The sequence below is a fragment of the Peromyscus maniculatus genome, chromosome 1, assembly GCF_049852395.1.
Source record: "Peromyscus maniculatus bairdii isolate BWxNUB_F1_BW_parent chromosome 1, HU_Pman_BW_mat_3.1, whole genome shotgun sequence".
Classification (NCBI taxonomy): Eukaryota; Metazoa; Chordata; class Mammalia; order Rodentia; family Cricetidae; genus Peromyscus; species Peromyscus maniculatus.
In genome coordinates, this window is record NC_134852.1 from 52,674,176 (window position 1) to 52,680,306 (window position 6,131).

The window sequence follows — 6,131 nt, forward strand, 5'->3', positions numbered from 1 at the left end:
CGGCCCAGCTCCCGCTGGGGCCATTGGGAAATGTAGTCCAGACAGAAAGGGCATCAGCACCAAGGAGTTCCGCTGCACTAAAAGGCTCAGTCCCAATGTCTCTCTCACGGCTTTCCGCGGCCAAACCACATATATGCAGACATCCATGCAAGCAGAACACCCATGCACGTGAAATAATTTGAAAATGTATTTATTTATTTTTACTTTGTATTTTTGCCTGCATTTATGGATGTGCACCATGAGCATGTCTGATGTCAGGAGAAGCCAGAAAAGGAGGTCAGAAGTTCCCAGAGTGGTCTTTATTGCTGAGCCGCCTCTCTAGTCCCTCCATAGATCTTTTTGCTGGATGGAACCCAGGTCCTCACGCATGGCAGGCAAGCGCTTTGCCACTCAGCCATGCCCTCCGTATCTTTTTGATCTGACTCTACACTTCATCTGAACACATAGCATTTTTTTCTTCAGGAAACTTTTTTTTCGCAGTTGTGATTTTGAGAATAAATACCAGACTCTCTGTGTCTTTGAGTGTGTGTGTGTGTGTGTGTGTGTGTGTGTTTGTGTGTGTGTGTGTGTGTGTGTGTGTTTCTCTGAGTGTAACTGTGGAAAACACGATGTGTTAGTTTAGCCACACATTTCTGTGATCACATGTGATTGTGTTCACTGTATGATATTCATGATATTTTAATGGTCTGTGATAGGAACAGATTTGTGGGGAGTGCAATGGGACCATTGTGACAGAGGCTGAAGGATTAAAATAATGGATATGTGTTTGTGTATGGAATTCTTCTCTGTGGTGTCTGATTAGAAAAGCCAATGCTGTATGGGAGAAGCTATTTGAGGTACTGGGATAAACAGAAAATAAAAGTAAAAAAAAAAAAACAAAACAAAAAACGGACTAATGCTGGGCATTGTGGTATATTATATACTTTTAATCTCAGTACCTGGGAAGCAGAAGCAGGCCGATTTCTGTGAGCTTGAGGCTTGTAAATGAACGTTTCCTGTCCTGCCCGCCCAGTTCCAAATAAACACACAGAGGCTTATATGAATTATAAATGATTGGCCAATAGCTTAGGCTTGTTACTAACTAGCTTTTACATTTTAAGTATCGGGGACTATGGTGGTCCAGCCCCTTGATAGTCCCCTCCCAGGGTCCAGGAAGAATCTACAACTAGCTGATAATAAATCTTTAATGAGAATAAATGAATTTATGTACACGAAACTCCTTAGTTCATACACTTTATTATTCTGTGATAGTTCTCTCTCTACACAGCTTCTATTCTGCTATCATGCCTAGCTCCTTTCTTGCCTGATTTCTCTATATTTATCTACTGTCCCCTTTAGGTTCTATCTTAATTCCTTCATCTAGTTCTGTCTCTTCTAGGTTCTCATCTATCTAGTTCTTTCCCCTATCAGCTCCTCTCCCATCTCCTTCTCTGTCATCTGGTTCTTCCTCATCTTGTTCTTCTCCATCTGGCTCTTCCTCATCTTCCATCTTGTTCCTCTAGTACTGTCTTCTAGCCCTTCAATCTAGTTCTTCCCCATCTCAGTTTGTTCCTCTCAAGTTCTTCCCCATCTAGTTCTTCCATACTCTTTTCTCTTCTCTGTCCTCTGCCCTGGAAGTCCTGGTATATAAAAGGAGGGTCCGAGCTAAATTGTATAAAGCCATTATTTAAAGTCCACCTGACCTAGGCGGTGTCCCCTTGTGAAATTTACCTTAAGCCAGGAGACTTGTATGTGGGCTGCTATCACTATTAGTCCTTGAAAGTTGGGGCCCACCTGGGTAGTGTCTCCTTGTGGAATTTAAGTCAGGAGACTTACATGTGGGCTGTTATCACTGTTATCCTTGGAAGTTGGGCGCCCACCTGGGAGGTGTTTCCTGTAGTCCTTGAAAGTGGCTAAGGGAGATATCTGATTCCAGAGAAAGCTTTTTCCCGAGGCTGTTCTCCAAATACCTGGAATGTGTATGTCCATAGAGTGATCAGTTCACACTGTTAGTCCTTCTTAGGGAAAAGTCAATTGGGAAAACTATGAAGGCACACATGATTTTCATAACAGAATACAACTGATATATAACAAGCCAAGTAACATCAAAAGCTCCTTGGGATTTGGCTTCCTCTAGAGGAAATCCCTGATCCCTCCAGGTAGTGACTTTGTCAAAACCAGCTGAGTTCTTATGATATATCCCTGCAGCCTGCAGCATTTAAGTTAACCCATATTTGTATTTATGCTTTACCACATGGTGGTACCTTTATTAGCATGGCACGTTCATCTCCTGCTCCCTCTGCATCTGACTGGCGACTCATCTCTCTGCCCTTCTTCTTCCCACCATCCTTAGTTTGGCTGCCCTGCCTATACTTCCTGCTTGGATACTGGCCAATCAGCATTTTATTAAACCAATTCAAGTGACAAACTTTTACAGTGTACAAGAGGATTATTCCACAGCAGAGGCCAGTCTGTTCTATATGCAGTGAGCAATAGCAAATTCAATAACAATAACATTAGGCAAGGAAAAAAAGAAGTGAACTATTGCTTAGAGTTCTGTGCTCTATATGAAGTAAAATAATGTTGCTTAAATACTAGGTAAAGGAAACATGTACACTATAATACCCAAAGCAAGGCCTGGAGAGATGACTTAGTAGTTAAGAGTATTTGCTGCTCTTGAAGAACACTTGTGTTCAATTCTCAGCAATCACATCGAGTTGCTTACAACCACCTATCACTCCAGTTCCAGGTAATCTGGTGCCCTCTTCTGGTCACTTTGTGAACTGCATGCACATGGCGTAGTGGTATTGCAGGCAAAATTCTCATACACATAAAATAGAAATAAATAAATCTGGCCCAGCAGTGGTAGCACACATCTTTAATCTCAGCACTCAGGAGACATAAAAAAGGCAGATCTCTGTGAGTTAGAGGCTGGCTTGATCTACAGAGTGAGTTCCAGGAAAACTAAGAATACACAGAGAAACCCCTGTCTCAAAAACTGGAGAGAGAGAGAGAGAGAGAGAGAGAGAGAGAGAGAGAGAGAGAGAGAGAGAGAGAGAGAGAGAGTTTAAAAAAACCTTTTTGCATCAAAGGGTATTATTAAGAAATTAAATGTTGTGGGCAAAGATGTGTTACATTTGTTTATGCTGCAGAACATTATTTTAACTATGTGTTACATTTGTTTATGCTGCAGAACATTATTTTAACTATGTGTTACATTTGTTTATGCTGCAGAACATTATTTTAACTATGTGAAGGTGTGTTACTTTTGTTTCTGCTGCCTTTGTTTAACGATGTAAGGGTGTGTTACATTTGTTTATGCTGCATTTGTTTAATTATGAAAAAGATGTGTTGCTGTTTTACCTTGCCTGCCTAAGGCACCTGATTGGTCTAATAAAAAGCTGAACAGCCAATAGCTAGGCAGGAGAGGGATAGGCGGGGCTGGCAGGCAGAGAGAACAAGTAAGAGGAAGAATCTAGGCTCCAGAAGAGAGGGAAGAAGAGACGAGAGAATGAGGGAGAAAGAGAGGGACATGCCTGAGGCCAGAAGCCAGGCAGCTGCCAGCCAGACAGGGAGACAGCAGGAAAGAAAGATATACAGAAAGGATGAAAGGTCAAAAAGACTGAGGCAAAGGTGGATAAAGAGAAACCAGTTAATTTAAGTTAAAAGAGCTAGCCAGAAATGAGCCTAAGCTAGGCTGAGCTTTCATAACTAATAAGTCTCTATGTCATAATTTGGGAGCTGGTTGGTATCCCAAGAGAAAAAGCCTGGTACAATGAAAAGAGAACCTACTCCTACAGCATGGGTGAGTGTTTGTAAAGTATGTATCTAACAAAGGTTTCTTTTATGGTGATTGTTTTGTTGTACTACAGATAAATCCCAGGGCCTTCTATATACAACGGAAATACTCTACCACCTGAATGACATCCCCAACTCCTGCTAAGGATTTAAATATATGAAAAACTCCAAGCAATAAGACAATCACAACCAACTAAAAAGAAAAAAGAGCAATGAATTTGAAAAGATGTTTCTCTAAAGAAGACATGCAATGTCCAACAAGCAGCTAAAAAATTGCCCGGTATCATTCGTAATTAGATTACTAGAGAATGAAAAGTGTGGGAAGAAAGGGGAAAGATGGAGAGAGGATGGCTAACTGGTACAAGGGTCAAGCTGACTAGTAAATGGCGCTGTGTCATGGAATTTAGTTAGTATATGTTGGAGCCCACTAGGTTTCCTAGTGGCTGTACCCAGCAGGACTGTATGGGAGGTTGATTGGACCATGGACTGCAGGTATTTGTAAGGGTCTAACTAGCAAGGGGGAGGTCTTATGCTCCACCCCTTGGCATTGATAAAGTTCTGGGCCAGTGGATAAGAATTCAGGACCATCTGAGTCTATCCTGTGTTTTCTCTCTGTTTCTTTACTCTTTTTTTTTTTTTTTTTTTGGTTTTTCAAGACAGGGTTTCTCTGTGTAGCTTTGCGCCTTTCCTAGAGCTCACTTGGTAGCCCAGGCTGGCCTCGAACTCACAGAGATCCGCCTGCCTCTGCCTCCCGAGTGCTGGGATTAAAGGCGTGCGCCACCAACGCCCGGCTTTACTCTTTATTTTTAACTAAGTCTCTTATCCCTCATTCCTCAAAGTTCCTGGGGTAAATAAGTGTGGGGGCTGGTCCCCCACAAGTATGCAGACACTTCTGCCCAGCAATCACGTTTACAATCCTGGGTCTTCCGTCCAGGAACACTGTCAGAATCGAGGTTCTACAGCTATAGACAAAAGTATCTGTTTCTGACAAAATTGGAGGATCCCAATGAAACACTGTCGAGAACATACTGCCCGACCATGGTCACAACAGTGACTGCAAACTCACAAATTCAGTCATTGAACCTCAGAGTCTCTCAATTCCATAACTCCACACCCCAAGCCCATGGTCTAGTACACACACACACACACACACACACACACGCACACACACACACACGTAGTCACATAACGTGTAACTCCTCCTGCTTCTGCCAGCTACCAAAGAGTTTGTGTCTCCCCGGAGGACCACCCTTCTTGTAAAATCACGGAGAAAGCCCAGGAAAAGAAACCAAAATAGCCGCTCCGTGGGTGAAAGGGGAAAAGTTTATTGCAAACCGCCAAAGCTGTCTCCTGGGAAAGCAAGGAGAATCAACAGGGAAGAGATTTTCAGAGTTAAATGGGAAGGAGAGAAAGGCAGCTTGTGAGCTGGGACTGAGGGAGCCTGGCGTTGACCTTGGCAAGTTAAAAGGCACCACAGGCATATGTTAATGGCAGAGCCACAAGCTCCTCTTGCCAGAGATACGGAGAATGACTGCTTTTTTTTTTTTTTTTTATTCCAAGCAAGAACTTTCTTCAAGCCCCTGAGGGAATGGGGGCTTTTGTCTAAATGCCAGACCTTGAGAAAAGGGCTGTCTTGAGGGACCAGACACAATGGAACTAAGTAAACTAAGAAAATCTCTTCTGAGGTTTTCAGAAGCCAGGGCTGCTTTTCATCTGGGTGAGCGCAAGTCTCCGGCCGCGAAGGCCTCTGGGAAATGTAGTCCGGAGCAAGAACGCGGCGGACCCATTCGGATTCCTCTCACTTGCAGGCTGCGGATCCAGGGCTGCGATTGCCAGGCCGCAGGGAAGCCGCTGTTCCAAACCCGTCCAGGCCCGGTGCAGGCCTAAGCCGATCCCCCGCTGGAGCGCCGCGCCCTCACCGGGGCCCTCTCCCAGCTCGAACACGGAAGGCCAGACCCGCCCGGCCTGCCGCGGGGCCCGCTGGGAAGTGCTACCCTGCGTCTAACGGACCCAGGTTTGTGGCGCTGCTCCCGGCCAGCCTTAGCCGTGCCGGGTCGCGGTCCCCCGGGTTGTGCGCCTCGGGTGGCAGCGGGGTGGAGGATCGCGGCCGGTGGCTGGGCTGGGCGGTGAGGCCCCAGGAAGCCGCGAGCCCGGAGGCCGGGACTCTTTGTGCTGGGTGGGAGCGAGGCCCTGTGGACCCGGGTGTGGATGGAGGATGCCAGCGGTCTGCAGCGGCCGTGGCCTCGGCGTGATGTGGCTGTGATTTGCTGGTTGTCCTTTATGTGCCTTTACGAAAGGGGTGCACATGTGCTTGACTGAGATAATGAATGAATGAGAAATTCTGTGGGTGGAAG